At 44.8% G+C, this 23,360-nt stretch overlaps 1 protein-coding gene across 2 annotated transcripts in view; it reads left to right on the top strand.

The window, feature by feature from the left end:
* HPCAL1 (hippocalcin like 1) overlaps positions 1-23,360 on the top strand; it is a 51,765-nt gene that overhangs the window by 5,157 nt on the left and 23,248 nt on the right. For both annotated transcript variants that reach the window (XM_042891645.1, XM_042891652.1), the window contains exon 2: positions 8,698-8,744. The gene's annotated coding sequence lies outside the window, so the exon portion shown is untranslated. The remainder of the gene's footprint in view (positions 1-8,697; positions 8,745-23,360) is intronic.

Raw genomic sequence — 23,360 nt, 5'->3', positions numbered from 1 at the left:
AAATGCAGATACTTCAGTCACCTTTTGTGACCAGTCTGAAAGCCATATCGACATAAATGAGCAGGAGTTTCTACATCAGCCCTCTCTCCTGTCTTTGTGCAATAACACCTCGGTGGCTGCATCCTGCAGTGGAGCAAGGCCCGGAGGGGTGATGAGCCAAACCTAGCACTGCAGAGAGCCCAGTACTTCAAAGCCCACAGCAAACACAAGGAGACTTGTTCCTCTCAGATTAGGCTTGATTTGGAGCAAACCCACTGAGATGGAAAGGCGTTGTCAGCTCCTTTCCCTTGGCTTTCTTAGGGACTGTGGCTGGATCCATGCTCAGGCTGTGGGAAGCCATTCTGCCAGGCTGAGCTGGGGCTTGCTTTGATTGTCAGAGGATACATCAGAAGCTTATTATGGTTTTATTTTATTTTTTTTTTAATGGAAATTGGGTTTCCTTCCAGCTGAGGGTAATTGGAGCTGTGGTAATGGTTTGAAAGCAAGTAAGAGTGAGCTCTGAAGCCTCCTGCCACAGCTTTCTGTTCTCCTCATGTCATGGTTCTTAAAATGGCGTTTGTTCCTGAACCTCACCATTATGTGCCCTTACAAGAGCTGCCTTTCCCTCAGGAGACACACAGGGTGAGGGAGGACTGCTCTTCAGCTTGAACCTCCCCCCAGCCCTCCTCTCCCGCTCTGCAGGGCTGTCTTGATGCTGCAGACAAGCATGCACGGCCAGGCCCCAGTCCTGGTGGCACTGAAGAATCTGTCCTTTTGTCATGGCTGACATCTACTGAGGTCCTACTGGATCCTCAGAAGACACCAACAGGGGCACCGTGCCAAAACGGTTCGCTGCAGGCAGGTTTTGTCACATTCAAGCCTTTTAGCATTGCTAAAGGTGCCTTCTCCACTCTTGGCTCTCTTGACACTTGCCTGTGTCTTTCATCGCCTCCAGCTGGGACTGTCAGCAAGCTGTTTGCAGGGCATGCTGCTGCTTGCCAGAAGGCTTGTCCTCTCAGTGAAGTGCGCCATTACAAGCTGAGAGCACCAGCAACAAATTCATTTATCAGGTGCTGATTTTTATGGGAGTAATTCAGAAAGACAGCTTTGATTTTGCCATTTCCAGAGCCCTAGCTTGCTACAGGACACAGTCAAGAGTCCAAACTAACTTGAATTACTAAATCTAGATAAGAGGAGTTCTCTCAGGGGAGATCTTATCGCTCTCTACAAATGCCCCCTGAAAGGAGGTTCTGGTAAGGAGAGGGTGAGCCTCTTTTTCCAGGTAATAGCGATAGAGCAAGAGGTAATGGCCTCAAGCTGTGCCAGTGGAGGGTCAGACTTGATATTAGGAAACATTTCTTCTCCAAAATAGTGGTCAGTCATTGGCACAGGCTGCCCAAGGAGGTGGTGGAGTCACCGTCCATGGAGGTGTTCAAGAACCGTGGAGGTGTGGCACTGAGGGACGCGGTCAGTGGGCACAGTGGGGATGGGCTGGAGGTTGGACTTGATGATCTTCAAGGACTTTTCCAACCTTGGTGATTCTATGATCTTCTGCCTTGACAGTTGGTGTGGCCCTTGTCTCCCTGTTTCTGGGTGCTTCACAACTAAGGCCCACCTGTAGTGGGAGTGTGGGCTTTGGCTGCTTCTTGTTGTCCAGCCTTGTTTTTAGGTGTGTCTCCCATGGCTGGCACTGGGGTCTTATGGGTCTCTTTCTTGACCCCACGGACACTTCGTGCTGAGCCACATTTGTTTAAAAAAAATAAAAAATAAAAAAAATAAAATAAAATAAAATAAAATAAAATAAAGAAGTTCTTCATTATTTGCTCAAGGGGGTTTCATTAAAGCTTTGCAAAACCAGTTCTACTGTTCTTTTGCAGGTTGAGCTGTGTGCATGTAGGCTTAGCAGACTAATATTAAAGTCTCCTCAGGGACTTTGAACAAGCACGTGTGCTAGTGTAACAGCAATTGTATGGAAAGACAACACATCCTGGCTTGATGTATCACCAGAGGTAGGACTGTGTCTATCACTCTCCATGTGAGCTTGCTGTTCATCTTCTGACCTGTGCCTGGAGAGACTGCGACAGGAGCAGGCATGTGGCTCACTGTCACCTGGGTGTGTGACAGAGTTTGTGCCATGCCCATTAGTCTGTTTCATGTGCCAAATTTGGTTTCCACATGGCTTCCACAAAAGCACCCTTAGTGCCACCCTGCTACGGAAAGAAGGGACTTCCAGTGGTGTCACTTGAATGTCCCCATTGCTCCAGAGAGTGGTGTCACCAGTACCTTGTGCCACACACAGATTGCAAGGGCTGAAAGCAAGCAAGGAAGCCCATCAGCCTCAACTTTGGCTGATATTTTACAGTCTGTAAAGCAGAGATTGAACTGTACAGGCACTTTTGCTTTTAATGCTGCTTCCCCAGCTCTCTGGAGGGTTAGTAGGAAACTAGAGCCTTGTTTTTTTGCTTTGCTTTCAAGATGTTTTCCCCTTTGTAATTATAAAGTCAAGAATGTGTTATTTTTTTAATGAATAAATGATCTGTCCAGGAACACTAGTTTGTGATGAACTCATTTTAAATTCAGCAGCGTATTCCACAGCCAGAGAGTGCAGAGAATCCACGTTTTCATGTGGCATAAAATAGTCTTAATATACAGAGAGGGTTAAGGTTACTTGCAGCAGCTTCCTGATGCCGTAACAGCACTGATCACTGTAGTTTTATTTTTTAGTACGTTCATGCTTCAGTCAGTCCTTGGAAACTGAATTCTTTCAACTACTGCTCTGTTGTGTCCTTCCACCTGATAACCTTAGCAGATGCAAATTTGCAATCTCCTGTTAATAAAAAGCAGTTGACACTATGCCCTCTGTATCTGCTAAATTAAGATTTGCTAGGCAGCTACCTCCCTTCCCACGACCTCCCCTTGTTGCTCCATTCCTCCCCAGTCTGTGTCGTGTAACTTGAATATAATGTTTAGTTTAGAGCATCCTGTGAAGCAAGGAAATGCAAATGAAAAGGAGGACTGAAAGGGGAAGAGAGAGATAAACTTCCTGGGCAGTGAATGTACAGTGACATAATTTTGTTAATTGTACTGGGAAAAAGTTGAGAAGAGGAAATAGAGTAAATAACGGGCACTGTTCTGGCCTCAGCTGCCTGTATCCTTCTAAATGGCTGATCGTGTGAGTCTGAGCCTGACCTGGCAGCGTGTGGCATCAGTCACTAGTCTTTCTGGAAAAAAAAGAAACCCTGCAGTTCAGTAAGGGAAAAATACTTAATTGCAAATAATTCACCTTGTTCTGACACTTTAAATTAGAATTAATAAAATCTAATGTGTTTAGTCACAGTGGAGTACTAAATTTCCATACCTTCCTTCCCTTCTTTTACACACGCACATCTTCTAATCAGAATGGAGTGCAGTTTGTGCACTTACATGTTTTACTTCGGGAATCAGGTATGTGATAACATCAACTTACCCAGCTTGGCGTCCAGTATGAAGCCCTGGCTCCGAGAAAGCCTTCCTCACCATTGTTTGCTTGCCCTCAAATTTGTAAAGCTTCCTTATGTCATTATGCTTTCCTTTTAGTTGTTTATGTAGAACTCAAGTTTGGGCTGTGTTTAATAAGCCAAATAGCTCTGCTTATGTGAAACTGGGCTGCAAATATTGATTACTCGCTTAACTTGGGTGGAGATGTTTGTATGGCATCCTCACTGTCCTGATGTGGGTACAGTCATCCCCGGTGGCCCGTGTTTCTCAGCCAGCTTGTGAGAGTCCCTGGCAGGATGTACGTAAGCCAAATGTGACACATAATACAAAAAAAAAAAAAAAAAAAAAATGCAGTCTTCAGCTTTGGCTGAAGTGAGCAAAGCTCCTCTGAAGCCAGGAGAATTGTGGCTGTGAGATGGATCCAGTGCCATGCAGCCTGTGGCGTTTGTTGGCATGCAAGTTTTCCTTTTGCTTGGGTATTTTTCTGTTTCTGTTGGTTCCCCTGTTGTTTTCCTGAGCCTGGCATGGATAATTGTTTGTGTTGTGACAGCATCAGCCAAAGATAAGATTCCTGTACCACACACTTCAGGCTGTTCTTCACTTTAACCGCTCCAGTGAAGCTGTCTTCAATAAATAAACCTTTGGGGATGCTCAGAGTGCTTTTTGGAGATGGCGCAACACTTACTCTAGACTTTATCTTCTACCAGTTTAGGTGCAAGCTCTTTGAATTACCTGGGAAATGTATCTACTCTGATAATAGCACATTGGTGTGGCAGGTATGCAACAGAGCGTGATGGCATGGCTTATTTCCTAAAATTTCACCATGAAAATGGAGGGATTGAATCTAGAGTTTTGGGTTGTCTGGCCCTGTTTGCCCCAGTGCATGTGTCTAGGTTGATGTGTGCAAATTGAGGGGTGTTTTCTGTTCATAGTGACTGCTGAAGCAGGTCTAGGACCTATGGACTCTGCTACTGGGGCTAGGATGAGAGGCCTGAAGTTACACCAAGGGAGGTTCAGGTCGGATGTTAGGAAACATTTCTGCTTAGAAAGAGTGGTGAGGCAGTGGCATAGGCTGCCGAGGGGGGTGGTAGAGTCACTGTCCCTGGAGGTGCTCAAGGTCCTTGGAGATGTGGCACTGAGGGATGTGGTCAGTGGGCATGGTGGGGATGGATTGAACTAGATGATTTGAGTGGTCTTTTCCATCCTTAATGATTCTATGACTCTATCTATGATTCTGTGATGGAGTTGCAGCTGGGTCAGTGACCTGAGGGAGTGAAATTCAATCCCTGACTTAACCAGATGCTTCTGTGATACTCCTTGAGAACCTGTACATCTGCTTCCCATTCAGTGCTTGGATTATTGTGCACTTCTGGGGGTGTTGTAGGCATACTGCTGAGGTGAAGTGGTTGTAGGAGAGGTACCATGGGCAGCATTCAAAGCAGAGAAAGTAGGGACGATGCTTGAATCTGGTGAAACAAAGGCATCTGTCTAAGCACTACTAGCCCCTCAGGGGACATACAGCTTGAGATGTACCTGCACTACAGTCAGAACAGGATGCTGAATAGAAGACTTGAATTAGCTTTTAAATTAGCCTAGATCTGTAGCTGTAGCAGCCTAGAGCATGGTGAGGGCTGCAAAACCTGCCCAGGAACCAGAAAGAATTAACCTGCAGGCTAGCTGGGAGCCACAGGCGTGCCAAGTGATGCAAGTGATCTGCTGGATTTAGGCGAGCTGGAAATGAGCCTGGGGAGTGAAAATCCTCTGACAGACAGGGGAATGCCTGATGCCTCTTCCCTCATTGAAAGGCCTTGAGGAAAACAAAGCAACCTGGAGGATACATCCCTCTGAGAGTTTCTTTGTGCCATGGGTAAGAAAAAGAGAAAAAAACGCCCACATTTTTGTGAAACTGCAGATTCCAGATGAAATTGTAGTGAGGAAGCGTTGCTAACAAAGCACAGGCAGCATCTAGCGTTGGGATTTATTTCCAAAGCTGCACACAGGGATTGCAGACAAGTTGTACTGTTCTCAAGCACGGCAGTGTCACTAACAGTATTCATTTGACCTAGTGCAGTTACGAAAGCTGGACTTTGGAAGTGTGGGAGGGCCTTACTGGTAGTCGGCATTGAGGCTGATCAAGAGAAGTATCAGCCTGAGGGAAATAAGTGGAGGCTGGGATGGAGCAGGGTGAAATGGCGGCCCTTAGAGAACGAGAAGCACCAACACTTGAGGCTTCTCCGTTGTGTACAGAGAAACTACATCTAATGTCTGTGACATGGCGCAATGGAATGGGGTTGAAATCATCTCGGAAAATGAGACCAAAAAAGCATTTGTCACCTTCATTTCTCTTACCCGTCAGTGAAGCTCTTTTTCCGAGGAAGGCCTTTACAAATTGTTCTTTGAACGCATCTCTTCCTTAAGCTTTCTGCTAACAGCACTGAAAATAGTAGATTGATGCACTCTCCTCTTCCTGCCCAGCCTCCAAAAGTTACTGACATCTCTTCCTTTAATTCTGCTTTGTAATTGAATTTCTGCCATAAGTTGCTTCTGCTAATTCAATTATACCTTACTTTTAATTGGCAGTGGATTTGAATACTTCTTGTGCTGTTAACATGGAGATTAACATGTGCTGGCCAGTTACCCTCTACTCCTCAGGCTGGAGCAAAAGTTTTGGATAATTATAAGAATATAGGCAAGGTTTGTTTTGTTTTGTTTTGTTTTGTTTTTCCTAAAAGTTTTGGAATCCAGAAATATAGTTGAGGACTGGGAAATGGCTTTTTGTTTTATTAAGCATATAACTACAGCCAAATCATCTTGATGTGCTGTTCTGTAAGGTCTCCTGAATGTGACACGCATGGGGAAGGCACGATAATTTGTACCAGTGGCATAGAACAGAGATGAGAAGTGCTTCTGGTTTGCATTTCCTCTTTTGCTGGTGACCCAATTTGGTTGTGACGTTGTCTTTCCATTGGGTTGCATTGGTCAGCAGCCTGAAGCGCTTAACATCCGTTCCTGTAAAAAATGAGAATAATGGGTTTTCTTCTAAGAAGATGTTGAGGCTAAAATTCTCTGTTTAAATGCCTGCGTTGCTGCCAGTTCACAACTGTGAGTTCCTGCCTGGTGATCTTGGGAGTAATAGAAACTTTAGTAGAGTCCTGATCTTCCTTCCTGTGAGCAGAAGACTGATGGAGTTCACATCTGCACCAAAGAGGGAAGATGCTGGCATAAAATAGGACGAGAACCAATCGGGGAGCGCTCACATAAAGGGTGTGGGCTTCTTTCCCTTCTTTATTTTTCTTTCCAAATTCTCTGGGCCTTGGGAAGGGGTTTGTATAACACAGTCCCCAGCTGCTGGGAAGATGTGCGCAGCAGGGTTGGGTCTTTGGTCAGAGCCGCTCAGCCGGCATTGCAGGCGGTCGGGGCAGAGGGCACCTTGTGGCAATTGTCTTCTTCTGATGGTTTGTGTATCAGCCTGATTTCAGCTGCCTGCTTGACTTTGGTGTGTTTCAGTTTCTCCTTGGTGATTATTTCTGAAAACATGTAGAAAATTATGGAGGTTTCCGTAATGATGTAAAAGGAAAAATATAGTGCTGAATGTTTTAAATGGGAGGAGATGGAATTACAGTACAGTCTGACTTTTATTACAGTATTTTCCTGGAAGTTAATAAATTATTTCCCACCTAAGCATCTTCCGGGTGCTTATGAGTAATAGGCAGCGTGGATTAATCTGGAACAGATTGTGTCAGACATGCTGATTTCCTTTGATAGCAGGGCAACCAGTTGTGTGCAAGAGAGCAGATGATACCATGTGCTTTGATCTTAGCTGTCTTTTGCTACTGGTGTTCTCAGAAGGAAGCTGGGGAAGAAGAATTTTGGTGAAACTCTTTCCTTATGGATGGTGCAAAGATGTGCTAACTGTACTCCAGGCTTCTGTCCAGTACATGGCCAAGTCGTGTGCGGTCAGTCTCCATAGGCTGTTGGTAGGGGGTTGCAGAGATGGGCCTGACTGCTTGGTCAGTCAATTTATCAGCATTGTAACTGATGTATTTTTTGATAAAATACTGGTTGAGATTCAACAAGTAGTGTCACAGTGGGGAAAATGGCTAGTGCTTGGGGAGGAGGGAGATTCCAAATCTTTGGACACAATCAGAATCTGTATTTGGAAGGTTTGTTGTCTGTACTGGAGGTGTTGACCTAGGCTTGTGGTTACCTCTGGTGAATGAATTGGCAGTAGGGATACTTCAGGGTGTGGTGGAAGGGTTTGAATGTAATCACAAAAGGAGGAATTCCCCCTTGTAGGGTGCTGGAAGCGACTGTTGGATGGCTTGTTGCTATCTGGGATCTCTGTGGCTGGGTTTTTTTGTTGGAAGGACCAACTACGTTATTTTGGGATGGAGCACTGTGAGGGTTTCGTTGCAGAGCTGTGGGATTGCAGCATCTGGAGGCATTGGGCTGGAGGCAAGGAGCAACAGGACGAACTGTGAGCAGTTCTGTGGGAGGATGGGAACTGGAGCGAGTTAGTTTCCCAATTTCCTTATCATTTTCGATTTGCTAACCACAGACTTTGAGAGATTACGAATCGCAGAACCAGGTGAGCTTGCTCCTTGTGCTCTTGTCTGTGACTCTTTAAGTGCTGATGAACCTTGGCATTTGGAGCTGGCAGATACTGAAAAGATGCATATTATTATATTCTTTTTTTGAGTGTCATGCTCAACTGATAGAGAACTGAATTCTGCCCTTTGAAAGCAATGCTTAATGGCTCCAGAAATCCCGGAACAGGCCTTGTTATATTCCAGTGCTGTTTCTCCTGCTTTTTGGATGTTGGCATAGCAGTATTCTAAAGCATAAATCAAGCAAACCTTTCCACCACGGCATTTTGATGCAATTTGAAATTGATTCTTGCTTATTTTGGAAGTGTGTTTTACAAAAAGATGTAGGGATGGTTTCAGCAGATTTTTGAATGCCAGAAGAAATCACTGTGCAAATTCAAGAGAAATCTGTGTGTTTTTCAACATGGGTTTTGATTTCTCTTTCAGGACAAATAATCAAAAGCAAATGCAGAGGATGAAGTAGTAGTTGTCGCTCAACTTAGAGCAAGAGCTGTAGCAGAGCTTTCATGTGTTTAGACAAATTCTGATTTGAACTGGAAAAATTTGTTTGTGGAGAGGAGGCCAAAAAGAAGGAAGGCTGTCCCTTAGAAGAAAACTGTGATGTAAAGCATGTTTGTTTTGTTTTCTCCTTCAGGCAATTGAGCTCTGTGGACTTTTCCTGAAGAGGTTCCAAGATAGGTGGTGAGTACGTCCCAGATCCTGCTTCTTTTGAGCTATGCCTTACGTGGGAATGATAGGGCAGCTGGTGCAGGAACGTGCATTGTCTCAGCTTGTGGCACGTGTTGAGAGCTGGCAGGCTGATCTTTGAACATGAAGTTGCCATCAAAATGGGAGGCTTTACCTTTGCACCAGAGTGAACTTGCTGAGACTCGATAAAGGTAAATGAATTTTATATTTTCTTAAGTATTTGACTTAAATCATGGAAAGTCTGTAGCTGGATTTTGCACAGAAAGCCTGTGCAGCCCGGCAGGCAGTGTTTTCTGTGTTGAGGAATAGCCTTGTCCTTTTTCTCCCTTTTGTTCTGACCATCTGTGTTAATCTGAAGGAATGCAATTTCCAGTGGTTCAGATGATCTGCATAACTCGTGCTAATCTCTGCCGCGTGTGACCGGTTCTGCCCTGGCGGGTACCCAAAGCTTCCATGTATTTCATTTGTCTGCACTTCATTAGTTTCTTATTTGTAAGTAAATGAAACATGAAATCAGAGAAGAGCTACAGGAACACAGAGTTGATCAGAAACACTGACAGCCAGGGAGCCAGCTCAGGCGCTGGGCACTTCTCTGCTCCTCCTTGCAGCCAGCCTCTGCCAGCACTGCCCCTGCAATGCTGCTCTGCAGCACCCTTTGCTGTTTGCATTTGTTGTTTCTAGAGAAATCCACACCCTGTTTCCTCTTTCAATTCTAGATTCTTTCCAATGAGATTAACGAAATTATATCATTATGCATTAATTGCTCAGGAAGTTTATTCTTTAGTTGCATTTCCCTAGTGCACAGGATACAAGCTATTAGAGGTCTTGTGTGTACAGACTGACTAATGAACCACAGCTAAGTGTCCAAAGCCTTTCATGGACTTCTCCATCTTTTAAATAAATGTATTTTCAATAGGTAAGGTGCCTTTCCCCACGGATGATGCCAGGCTGGCTTGCTGTGTCTGTACAGAGTATGGTTGAGATGTGGCAGGGGGGAATGGTATGCTATACTGAGTTCATGTCCATCTTAAGTATGTGTTCGTTTTGGCCAGAAAACAATTACTTTTATTTATTACTCCTTTAAATTTATTTGTCTCCAATTACATCTTTAATCAACAAATTATCCCTTACTTAATAAACGATGTTTTGGTACTTTTGGTATTTTTTTTAAGGGAAGCTCAGTTAATCCCTAACATTCCTACTGAGGCATACATCCGTATAACACGAGTCTTACAGGGCCAAGTTATGAATCCCCTGCGCCTTTTGCAAATGTTCATGTGAGTAATAGCTTACGAACTTCTCCTGTCCCCCACCCCTGCAGCTGCCATGAATCTTCATTATAAACCTGTGTGCTGTTTGCACTAATAATTACTATATTGAGACCTGAATCATCAGTTGATCTTTTTGAGATGTTGAAAGATGAATGAAACTTTCTTCCTGAGGGCAGAGTGGAGCATGGGGCTGCTGGCTGTAACACTGTCTTAAAGGCTACATAATTTCCTACTGCCAGTTTCAATTGAACTTGCATTGGGTTTTCTTTTGCTGCCATTTAAGGTGACACTTATATTGGTGATAGGTACAAAACTTGCTAATACTCCAAAATAGACTTAGCATAGTTGCTGTTTTTTCTCCTGCATTATCCCTTTGGATAGTGCTCTCAAAAGCATGAAAGCCCTGTGGTCTTCGTGAAACGTGGACTTTTATAAAACAGAATTTGAAGCTTTGGGGTGTTTGTGCATTACAGTTTTGCTGCTGTTATGGTCTGTGCTTCTCTTTGCCTTTAAAGTTCAGATATGTTATTTATTCTGATTTGGGAATTTAAATGGTCCGTGGCAGTATTAAGGTAATTCTAGGACATGCAGCAGTTTCTGTTTGGAAGCTTATGGCATGTGGTGAGAGATGGGCAGACAGATAGGCTTGAAGTGCTGAGACCACTGGGCAACTTTCAAAATACAACATGTGGTCTGTGGTGTGGGGGTGGCTTCAGAGCAAGGGGAGCACCATGACAAACATGAAAGTGCCTGGCAGTAGCTTGGATCTCACTCACAGTGAGTACTCTTGGTGTGGAGAGTGCACACAGTAGCCACTGAGGTGGGTGTTGGGAGCTTCATCTTCAGCTGGGTGCTTGAGTGTAGTGGCCTCAGCCAGGATGGGGTGTTGGAGCATGTGCTTCAGTGCTCTCCTGATGGGGTACTGCAGGCTCTGATGGAGCAAGCTCTTTAGCTGCAGTGCTGCCTGTAAGCAGATAAGCAGCTCTGGGCACAGGCACTGTCCCAGCCAGGGACTGCATGTGTTGGGAGCATGTTGAACTGGGGCCACTCTGTGCAAGACAGCCAAATTGGAGCTGTGGTGGTTCTGCTAGGAGGCTGTGTATCCTGGGTGCCAGCAGGATAGCGGTACCCCAGCAGTGACATTGGGTGTCTTCTGCATGGGGGTCTTCTCCATCTGGGGCATGAATTCAGTGGCTAGAGGTATATGCTTTTCTTCAGGGTGGCAGCAAATGGAAAACAAAGATATGTGCAAGAGAGGGAAGATGGGATGTGGAATGGGGTGAGGAACAGCCAAAACTGCCTGTCATTTGCATGGGCATGGGACTCTATGGCTGAAATGGGGCTGTGAGCAATAGTCCAGGATGGGACATCAAGATCAGCACCTGCAAGGACATCAAGACTTCAATCTTAAAGTAGAGAATTGAGTTTTTGCCACCAAAGATCTGTCCTATTCAAATAGCTTAGAGAAACATTTTATGAGGCACTGGTTTCCCAGAGAGGTGGTGGATGCCCCATCCATAGAGACACCCAAGGTCAGGCTGGACAGTGCTCTGAGCAACCTGATGGAGCTGTAGGTATCCCTGTTCATTGCAGTGGAGTTGGACTAGATGGTCTGTAAGGTTTCCTTTCAACTCAAGTGATTATTTCATTCTGTGATTTTCAAACTGGAAATTGAGCTGAAACCTGTGCAAGCTTTGTTTCTGGGGGAAGGTAGCACCCCTTGAATGGAGATCTCACAGGGCATTGGAAGTTGGGCTCGTGGAGATGCCTGGGGACTGCCTGCATCTTGTCATGGAAATCTGAGTGCTCTTGCAATTGGTACTTGGGTATTTTGGGCAATACTCCTGTCATATAGATCAGGGCTGGGGTGATCCCTGTGCTGTTGGTGTGCAAGATCTCCAGCACAGGGACCTCCTCCTTCACCTGGGAAGAGAAGGAGGAGGAAGTCAAGGAGGCTAGGGGGAATTGAGGCTATTCTCCCTCATTTATGGACATCCTCTGTGCTACTGCCTTGGAAAGCCCCCTGGCTTCTCCTGCTGGGGAAAGGGATACCTTTCACTGGCATTACCTTATTCTCTTACCTTTCCCCACAGTTTGATAAAACCTTCTGCAGCAGGCTGTGAGGGCCAGATGTCTGCGATACGCACTGATATATTGCAGCAGGGAAGAACAAATCTGCAGTGAATTGGAAAACTTGTCTTAAAAAAGCACAAATGGGGAGCACAATAGCAAGTGAAGTACCTTTGTGTGAGTCACTTATGTAACAGCATAATTGAGAAGAATTTATTATGGCTTAAAATGTGTCACCAATCAAAGCTTACGTTTTTCTCCTCTTCCTGCAACCAGCCTTAAAAAGTGATATTTGAAGCTTTCTGTTCTTCTAGGTTCTGTTATAAATGGATCTTATTAGCATTTCCACTGTTGAGGCATTTCTGTGTTGTATTGCTTCTAATGTGTACGGTTTGCTCATTCAAGGATATTAAGGAGGAAAAAAACAACAACAATGAATGTGCAGCACTGCTATTCATCTGTTTTTGTTTTTATGAATGAATCAGAAGATTCTGAGCTCTCACAGGCTTCCTGATTGCCCAGTTTGCAAGAACTTTGAAAATTTAAAGATTTTACTTGATTCTTTACAGCAACAGGGAAAAAAATTAAAAGCAGGCTTAATGAGTTAGCCAGGATTTCAGAACTGGAAGATAGTGGGGCGCAGCCTTAAAAAGTGGCGTTATTATTTTATGCATGTTATATACATATTATTATAGAGTTACCCCTTAATAGCTCTGTCTTCCTCTCTGTGTGCTGTGCCTCCTACAACCACCCCTCACCTTCTTCACTTCGTATAAATGTCACTGTTCAGCAAGGCAAAAGGAGCATCTATCTCCTCATGCAAGTATCTCGTGTTGATTCACTGCTATACAAACGTTCATCCTCTAATAGTGCAGGATTACAAAGCATTATCATCCTCAGATTGACTCAGGTAGTGCTATTTTTATTTAATCTGTATTAAGGTATCATTGCGAATCTTTGGTCTTGCAGCATGGGGATAATACGATTTACTATTTTTATAAAAAATCAACATGGCTGTGCAAATCCTGCCCATACCAAGAGCTGCAAAGATTAGTCATGAGCTCAGCACATCTTTTTTTTTTTTCTTTTCTACATTTCTTTCTTTAAAGTGCATCATTAATTCTTTAATTTTCTTGTGACCTCAATCATGTTGTCCAAGCTTGGAATAAAATACGACGGCATGTTGGCATGTAGCCCTTGCTGGGAGAAGCCTTGCTTGCTGAGATTGGAAAGGAGCTATCCATTCAGACCTGGCCACTTTGTTCTTCTCAGGGAGGAGGTGTCTGATGTAGGAAGGACAGGTGGTAGAATAGGATCCGTGCTCTCATGGTTGACCAACCAATTCCAGCAATTACTTCTTGTGGGTGCCATTCTTGTGCTGCCCACATCCCTTTGCCTTGCTGGCTTTGGGGCCAGCTCTGCCCCATCTGTAAAACACACTGAAATATGGCATCTCCTTTTATCATCCTGCTGCAGCTTTTGCCCTGATAAAGCCAAGAGAAAGGCATGTCCTATGGTTGAGGTTAGCCTGAGGGTGCAGTCAGTGCTATCTACAGGCAGCACATCCGTCCAGCTGGGTTCCTGCTGGTCAGGCAGACAGCACCCAAACCACTGCAGAGCTGCTCTGTTTTCCTGTGTTTTGCTGTGTTTGGCCTTTATTGAAAGGAGAAAGCAATAAGAAGCAAGGCCTGGTTTTTCTGAACTGGAACAAATATTCACACTCTGGAGTTGATCAAAATTAGTTTCCTCATTTCTGGTTAAGAGCACAGCAGGCAAACACTGGGAAAAGCTACTGTGAGCTGGCACTGTTGTCTCCAACTCTGAAAGGATGCAACCACATAGGTATGCAGAGGGATTCAGGACATTAAAAAAACAGAACCATCTGGGTTGGAAAAGCCTTTCAAGATCAAATCCAACCGTCAACCTGACCTACTGAGTCCCATCACTGAGCCATGTCCCTTTGTGCCCTAGTGCCATGTGCAAGTATTTCTGCCCCCTTCAAGCCTTCGTCTTCAAAGAAGGAGAACATTTACATCTTCCTCGTTAGTCATATACAGAAATGCCTGTCCTTTCAATAACTACATAACTGTTACTTCACACATTTCTAAAATGATGGTCACTGTGGCTGTAGTGTTTCGTAGTGCTGACTGGGCAGTGCAGTGTGCCTGTTGGAAGGTGTGTTTGACAGTTGTAGGTCATGAGGATGCTGAAAGTTTTCTATTGGAGCCCTTCTTCCAAAGCCTTTCAGCTCTGTTCCTGCTAATGGTGAGCTGTTGAGGCAAGTATGGGAGCCAGCTGGTAAAATCTGACCTATTCTGTGGCATGTAGGGTTGGTGAATGTAAGCTGTCGGATTGGCTGTAATAAAATAAAGTGAATAATTTTGACTTGGGGTACATATTGGATTTAAGAACAGCTAGGCATGAAGGCAGGAAGACATTTCTCAACACTGATTGAAAGATTTTTTGAAGACCCTCCCATCTTGAAGTTTTGACCTACCTAATGTAATTATCCCTTTAAAAGAAGAACATCCCCCAACTTGTTTTACTTATTTTACTTTTAGCCTGTGTTTGGCATTTGGGACTACCATTATTTCATGAAGCAGCAGAATTAAGGCATGTATTAATCTGCATCCATTATCTTTCATTGTCTGTTGTGTACTGCTGCTACCTATACTTACCCATAGAATAGGTAACTATATATCATCATTTATACTTGAGTCATGAAGGCAGTTTGTTTTTAGGTCTCCTTATAAGTTAAAATATCTTCTTTCTGAATTATGATGAAATATTTTAACTCTAATAAGGAGTACAATGGCTATGTTAATGCAAGAGTATGAAAATAGAAACTTCAGCATGCAGCAGCTCGAATGGATTGTTTTCGGAATGCACTGCGGGTATCTTCACTGAGTTTGTGTGTTTTCTAAGTATTTTGAATCTGAGGAAAAGAGCTTTTTCCTTTTGTTTTGCTTGGGTTTGTGTTCTAGTTGTTTTTGTTTGAAGATGGACTAGATATATTTGATAAACTCCGCTCCCCACTCAGACAGTCGTATAAGAGGATTGAATGGTCCTTCTTCCCCGCTATAAGGAGAGTGGAGATGAATTTACCCGTAAAATGACAACTGAATTGAGGACTGAGGGATGATAGTGTGTACAGAAGATGTTCCAGAGCTGGCAGATACTAACTGTTGAATTTTGTGGAGTACCTGGAAAATGACTGCAGATTGTCCTCTTGAGCCATAGGCAGGATCTCAAAGGAAAAGAGTTTGATTTTTCATTTTTCCAGGCTGTCTGCTTCTTCAACGATTTCCAGACTGCTCCAAGCTCTGTGGTTGCACTCACCTCCAGCCAAATGCTTTTTCTGCACCCTAACTTAGTAAGACAGTTGACTTTATCATGTTCTTCATCCTTCACATGATGATGAGGGAATCATTCTGTTTTTAGCTAATCACAGGTCAATTTGACTTTTATTTCTCATCGCATCTCAAGCTTCCTTCCCTTCAGCCTCCCATGCTCTGTAAGGTGCTTGGGGTGATGATGGCTCTGCCTGCAGCCCAGGGCACTGCATGGCATGGTGCGAGCAGGGATAGGTCCTCCTCTGTGGTACTGCCTGTTCCTCCACATCCAAGCAGGACCCAGGGTTTATTAGGTCTAAATGCAAGTGAAGACCTGTAAGAATTGTTTTAATAATGGGAATGTCAGCAGACTCCTGAGTATAATGATGCTGCGGGATGCTTTCATAAATCTGAGGTTATGGGATGACAGTTGTAATGCATGGCATTGGGAAGATGTGAAACTGCAGTCATTAAGCAAAAATGGGCTTTTAAACTAATGGCAGATGCCCAAAAACAGTTTTGCAGTGAAACCAATTCCCTTAGGCCACCGTTCTTCAAATTATGCGGGTCCTGTTGACTTTTAAAAACAGGAAAATATTTTGGTTTTGGTGCTGTAGCAGTGCTTTACATTCTTCCCAGAGGTCAGGCTGCTAAGCTTTTGCAAGTTTTTAAGCTGGAGGTGTTAGAAAATGATGAATGGCAACAATTCTGGATAATGCATTCCTCATCATTCCCCCAAATTAAGCCACCTGCGATACCAAGTGTTCACACCTGTTCCTGGCTCGATTTTCAAGCCAGTGTGGGCGTGTTTTCTCTATCCAAACTCAGCTGTGTTTAACCCAGTAGGTAATTCTGTACAATGCCTCCACTACACAGAATTTTATCCAAATATCTCCATCAAAATCTCATTTCAGCTCCTGCTGCTTCAGAATGATACACAATAAAGCAGCGTGTCGCCCTGTCTGCTCTGAAGCCATCATTCCCAGCCTAAAGCAGGAGGTGTTAGGATGCAGGTATTGCTTTCTCCTTTGCACCTGAGGGATCCCAATGGAGGAGTGCTCCCAACCAAATGAAGCACATTGGCCAGTTCCTTCAAGAGGCGTTGGAGGAGTGTTTGGTGGTTGCAGAAGGCTGACTCTTTATCAGCCATCTGCTTTCACAACTTTTCCTTTCCCCTACCCAGCCTTGGCCTCTTCCTGGAAATAACATGTTTGGGCTCCATATCCCTTCACCCTTTGTTCTTCAGCTTGATCAGAACTTGTCATCTTTTTGTTGTTTTTTTTCCTTCTATTACATGGAATAGAGGAGAAGGGAGAATAACTCTGACTGTGAGAGTATGCAGAGCAGAATCTGGTTCTTCATATCTCTTCATATCCTATACAGCTAGAAGCCCACTGATCTCCTTGTGAACCCAGGCTCAGCCTTGGGCTGGCCTTACTTGCTTGTTGCTGAGAAACTCCAGATGCTTATATTTTTAAACATACAAACATATATATATATTTACAAATATGCATATTTATATATATAACTTTAAGGAAACAATTCCATTAGATACATATATGAAATCCACAGAGACCAGCTGTATTTTACTTGGAAGCTCTCCATGCTGGAAGATGACCATTTAACATGGGATGTTAGGTTTCTCTAGGAGCCCTGCAAGACTGAGTAGAGGTTGGGAGGGAAGGACAAGAAGTACCCTGAGACACTGGGTGCAGATTTCAGCGCCGTGCGAGTTGTCTCCTGAATGCCACATGCAGTCCAGGCTCTCTGTAGGTTTTGACATAGTGCTTCTTTCCACCACTTTGGTTCTGACTCTTGCTTTGTGGTCTGCCCTAGCCAAAAATGTGTTTTCTGTGCGTAGAGCTTTCTGGAAGAAGAGAGAACTGCTGTGACTTAGGCGATATTTTCTCCTTTCTGAGGAGTCAGGAGAGGAGAGTGAAAGAAGAAAGGTTAAATTAACAAGAACATGAACATTTGAGCAGATGGCTGACCTTTCTAACACCAAGAACCATTTAATTTTAGAAATTTGCAGGCTATTTTAGGTTTGTCATGTTCTTTGCAACCAGCTGAGTGCAGGTCTGCGATATGATTTATTAGCCCACCACCGGGCTTTGTTGCCTAATTTCCCTTCTGTTTGCACCACTGAACTCTGGGTGGAATAAGCAAAAGGGAGAAGCACGTCTGCATTATAAGAGCATTGATTCAAAGCCCTGGATGCTGAGGGAGGAGGGACGGTGCTCGTCATGCTGCAGGGAGCCCATTCCTGCAGACCCAGGTGCTCAGTCTCACTTGCTGCCCTGAGCCGTCCTCCCCAGCATGATGAGGGATGTGGAACAGTTAATTGTGGTCAGGGAGGAGACAGATGATCATCCTGCCCCAAATCACTTAAACGTCTTAAGGGTCTACCCTTGTCTGCCTGGAAGCCAACTAATCTTACAGCGAGCTGCACAAGTGGGCTTGGAGCTATACATGGGACCCAGAGAGAAAGGGCACAAAGCAACCAATTTTTTGTCCTACCTCTCCCCAAAAAACTGCTCAATGTATATCCCATTGCTGCTTAAGGAAAACCACTGCAGATCAGCTGTTCTCCAGTTCATGCTTTTTTGTGAGTTGACAGCAAATTGCACTTTGGAAAGTTGTTTGGCAGTTTGGAAGAGCACACATCTGCACAGCAGCCAGCCACAGGTGATGTCCTTAGTGGGCTCCTGGAGAGCCGCTGGGATAAGAGCTGCTCAGGGTCCTGCCTGGGGTTTGGTGACATCAGTCAAGGTGGAGGAATGAGCAGGGGACACCCTAGGAGTGGTGTGTAAGGGATGTACCATGTCGGCCTATCAGAAGTGGAAAACAGAGCAAAGGATCTCTACCCAAGCGGCACACGTTTCTCTTACAGCAGCCGAGCATTTCGCTGCAGTTGGCTTTTCTTAATTACTGCTAATGCTTCTGCAGGCTGTGCTGCTGCAGAGATGGGATGTGCCTGGCCCTGAGTCAGGGTGAGGAGACCGGCCATCTGCAAGGCTGACTTTTTTTTTTCATTTATCGTCCCTAAACGCAAACGTGATGCTATGAGAATGTCTGTTGAACCCACTGCTTCACCCCACCAAAGCTACCATTTTCTGACTGTTTTGGAAAGTTGTCTTTGGCAAATGGCTGTTTACTTCATTCCTCTGCTGTCACTGTCTCCTGTCCGTGAGATGCAGATCTGTGCGTGCAAGCTTAGCTGCAGCTCAGTTTGGAGAATTCTTTGAAGCACTGTGGCTTTCTGCACTCTGTTTTTTTTAGCATCACTTCTCTCATCACAGAAATGGGCAGCTGTCCTCCCTTCCCCCACGTGGTTAAGCTTTTAACGCCCTTCCTATAACACAGGGTTATGAGATGCTCTATGTGAGGGCAGCAACCCATGTCGGTACCCCAGGTGCTGCAGGCACAGATGCTCAGCTTCCAAGGGAGGCTTCTCTGGAATTACTTCCAATGAGATAGGTTTCTCAGGACCACTTGGGAGGATTAGCTTTTGTCTGTCTGCCTATCTATCCGTCCATCTATTTATTTTAAAGAAAAGTGATTTTCTTCTTCTTGTTGCCCTTATTAGAAGCGTACTGTTCACTATTTGGAGCAGCATCCTCAGTTTTTCTTTTCTAAGTTAAATGCTCCTTCACAATAGAACTCCTGGCAAATACCACCTGGAAGGTAAGAAGGAGGTGACTCTCCATGTTGAAGGGTGTTAGGGTGTTAGGAGCTGCTAAACTTCAGACTGGCCCTGGCAGGGTGAGCTGAAGGGAAGATGAAGTGCTTTTCACATGGTGACTGCTCTGTAACCCAGCATTGGCTACCACAGCCCAACAGTGGGAGTTTGTGGAAGAAAGTGGAGCACAGAGACTGGAGTTATAAGGGGAAACACAATTACTGAAGCAAAAGAGCAAGCGGTCATTCATAATCTATAAAGATTGATGCTGGTTGCCCTCGGGTTTGCCTCCGTTGCCTGAAGATTTCCTCATTAGAAGTGGTTTCTGTAAATGGCATCTCTTGGAGAGATCTGAAGGGGTTGGGCTGGAGTTGCATCTGGGCGGTCGATCAACTTTCATCTATGAGCCTTTTTTTCCCCTCAGAGTTGGTTCTTTCTGTAGCAGATGTAAAACAAAGAGTCAGATTTGACTCGAATCACTATGCCCTCTTATAATTTTGCAGTCTGAATGAATTCCAAAACAATTACATTTATGCTAAGTGGGCAATAAATGATTAATCTGCCAGCAGGCAGCCAGTGCATGAGTGTCTTTGAAATAAATTTTGAGCCTTTTTGCTGCTGTTCTTTCCCTGCAAGTGTGATGCAAAGATAAAACACTGTCAGTGAAACAAATCATGGTTTGTAGCCTGGTTCTCTTCCAGTACACTTTTCTTCAGCATCATGCTTTTTTGCACTGGAAAGCATATAATGAAAGGGGTATGAAGTATGCCCCGAGCCAGAAGAACATTCAATCTCCTATTTTATTTTGGGCATGTGCTTCAATTATCATGGGGTCGGATGGATTTATTTGTGCACTTAGATACATGTTTCATCTGAGTCAATAAAGATGCCAAGAGCCTTTGTTGATGGGAGGTCACAAGTGCTCTTCATTGTGAGCTGATGGTATCGTGCAGAACATGTGAAGATCCTCGTCAGTCATCTCTGTACAGCCTGGAATAGCCCTTAGAACAGGATAGCTGCTTACAGCTTGACTTTGCCCTCAGCAGGTCTCCAGCGGAGAGCACTGCCCAGTGCTTGGTGATGGGCACAGCTGGATGTAGGAAGGTGGCTAAACGCTCTGCAGTGCAATGATTTGTGAGACAGAAGGCAAGGCAGAACTAACTGTAAGGCTGCAGAAAAGGCTTCAGTTTGGTTTCTTAGGCATTTTGGAAACTTGTACGTTTTTAACATTTTTGCAGCTCCAAGTCACAGCGCTACTTATTGCATTGCATCAGAACAACTGACTCAGAAAAGCCTCATGTCTGCTCACGCTAGAGACTTGCATATGTGCTAGCTCTGGTTTTAATTGTCATTCTGTTGGAGATGTCCCCCGAGCATTTGGCAGGTTGAAGGTTAAGCTGTTTTTCATTACTTGGAGTAGCAGTGATGCATTCAGCCTACACCCAGTCGAGCTGGCTGGGAGGTGATGAGCAGCAGAGGAGCTGGGCATAAGTCACACAGTTACTCATATAGCTTCTTACCCTTTCTTCAAGTTATTCTGGTTGCTATTCTTCCAGCAACACCCATCTTGTTTTCCTGGTAAGCTGGACAAGAATAGGTTTGTGTGGTGGGAGCAGTGCTGTTGTGCAGGCTGTGACTCCCAATGACCTGCAGCCACGTGGTCAGTGCCAGTGGTGTGGTTGAGCACTGTCTTGGTGCAGCACTTGTTGCAAAGAAGTTGGTGCTGCTCTGTGGCAGAACTACAGCTCTTTGTTAGGGATATTTTCTGTTTCCCTGAAGGCAGCCCTGTGCTCTGATGGTGATGCTTCAGTGCTGGAGGTTTTACATCCATTTCATGCTGTGGTTTTTGGTTTAATCCCAAGAAGAGGCAGCTCTCTCAGGTAAATGAGTCGCCTTTCTCTTGATTGCGTGTGGCAGAGGAAAGGAGTCCTGACAGTGTTAATCAATGATGCAATTGGCTTCTGCTCAGGTTCCAAAGTTGGGGAAATGAGCTCTAGGCAGACACCTGTGTGACATTAGGATTATTCAGGGCAAAGCTTGTTTGTAGTCTTAGCCTATTTGCTACCAAATTTGGGTAAGTAAACATGAGCCAGACTGCTCTTACTCCACAACAGCTAGGCTGGGTTTGGTCTGCCTTTTGTGCCTGTCCCCGAAGAGATCGGATTAGTGGCAGCCAGAAATAAACACCTCCTCTGGGCTGCCAGGTGTGGGAGCCTCTGCAGCTCCTGCCAAAGGGATCTTTGCCTAGGTCAGAGACGGGATGTGAAGGCGCTGAGGAGAGCACCAATAGCAATCCTGTCTGTGGGTGCCGAGGGATGAAGCCGCAGGTGGCAATTAATCTCGTTTAATCTTATTTTTTAAGATAGGTTTTTCTCCTTGCATCAAGAGACTCTTTCAACAACCTGTTGTGTCAGTTGCTCTGTGAGCGGGTGGTGGTCAGCACTGCTGGAAGAGCAGCTTTTAGTAGCCATGCTGGTGGCACAGTCGGCTCAGTGCTGCTGCGGGGGTAGGGTAGACTTCCAATCCAGAAGCCAAGGGGGTCCTCTCTGGGTGCTTGCTATGTTGGGAGATGCCTCACTTCCCTCCCTGGTAGGAAACTGCCCCACTTTCAGGGTAAACTTACAGGCTGTTATAAAGGTTTGGGGGTTTTTTTGTCAGCTTTGTGGGTTTTTTCTTTCCACCTGCTGTTCGCCATCCTGATGCAGCGACAGCATCTCTCTTCTGGTGCTTTCAGTTTTAGAAGTATCAGCTAAGTTTGCTTCTTTTTTTTTTATTTGTATCGCTGAAGAACATTTTGGTCTTTGCTCTTTATTTTCATTGGAGTGATCTAATTCAGCTTGACTTTGGCAATTTCTCTTTACCCCTTGGCTTCCTGGCCTCTGGGACACAGCTGTCTTTGCTGCGTTCCTTTGTGTTCCTCGTAGGCAATCTGATGAGTCTCAAGTATCCCAGTTTTGGTGAGTATTTAGTTAGTCAGATTGAGAGTTGTTCCCAGCAAGTCTCCCCTACTTTGCTTGGGATACCAGCTTGTTTCTTTTCTTTTCACATTTTCATCTTTACTGTAAGAACACGTGAAGCTCCTTACAGTTCTACCCAGCTTACTTCCCTGCTAAGTTCCTTGGACTCCTCTAAGCTTATTAAAATTGAAAATGTTAATGACTGTGTTTCCAGTCAGGGTTTCCTTTTGCTTACTTAACCCATTGCTCCATGCTTGTGTGAGTTACTTTCTGTGAGCACTTACAGCTACTTACAGTGTCTGAATTAGCATCACCCCGTTCTACTTCAGCAGCTGGAGGGCTAAACCCACTGCCTGCTGCTTCCAAGAATACCTGTGGTCAGTTCTTAACATTATGTTCTTTGCTTTAACATTTGGGACAGTTGCAGTTCCCCAGTATGTGACCCCTGCTGGCACCTTTATCTCCCTGTGGGCTTTGTGTTCTGCTGTGCAGTCTCACATGAACACTGTGGGGCTTTCACGTCTCTCCTGCTCCCCTCTCCTGGGCTGCTTCTCCTCTAACGTCCACTTCTGCTTCCTGGCTTTTCCATTGCTGGCTCTTCTGCTGTATTGCCCTGGCTCCCAGTATCAGTATGTTAATGCCTGCTCTTGTTTCTTACTCATCATCTGCCTAATTATCCACCATCCTATCTGACTGCCGCTGTTGATGTTAATGTGCTCTTTGTTCTCCAGAGTTTAGATGACACTATGTGCTTTTTTGTCCACATTTACCAATCTCCCTGTCTGTTTATTAAAACCAGATGTGGGAATTAACTGATTTTCCTGATTATCCTCTCTCTAGAGGGTTTTTTTTTTTCCTTTAGTTTAAAAATCTCAGCCGTGCCTGCTGTGATCACAGACGGCCGTACCTCCTCCACTGAGAAACATCCTTTTTCCATGCACGCTTTCTGGGGGCAGAACATCCTAAAACTTCCCTTGCAGTATCAGTTCTTGAACCATATGGATGACATTAACTTGTAATGGCTTTTCCTTCCTTTTGTGGGGTTGAAAGCAGGCTCCTGGGGATGGTGTGAGGAGGCTCAGCCTGGTCTCCACAGGCTCCCTGTAGCCCAGAGGGATGTGGGCACCTCCAGGGAGCATCTAAAACAGGCTCCTGCTTTCTCCGCTTCATCTCCTTGGGCTGCTCCCCCCTGCTGGCACAGGGGCTGTCCTGTTCTGAGCCAAATTTAGCTTTGTTCTTGAGCCCCTGGGTGAGTTCTCTGCACACTGAGGACACTTCATATCTTACCAGAAAACCAAAAG

Source organism: Lagopus leucura, unplaced genomic scaffold (assembly GCF_019238085.1).
Source record: "Lagopus leucura isolate 7727_CA_CO unplaced genomic scaffold, USGS_WTPT01 Super-Scaffold_73, whole genome shotgun sequence".
In the NCBI taxonomy this organism is placed as follows: Eukaryota; Metazoa; Chordata; class Aves; order Galliformes; family Phasianidae; genus Lagopus; species Lagopus leucura.
This window is presented reverse-complemented; position numbering and strand designations above follow the sequence as displayed.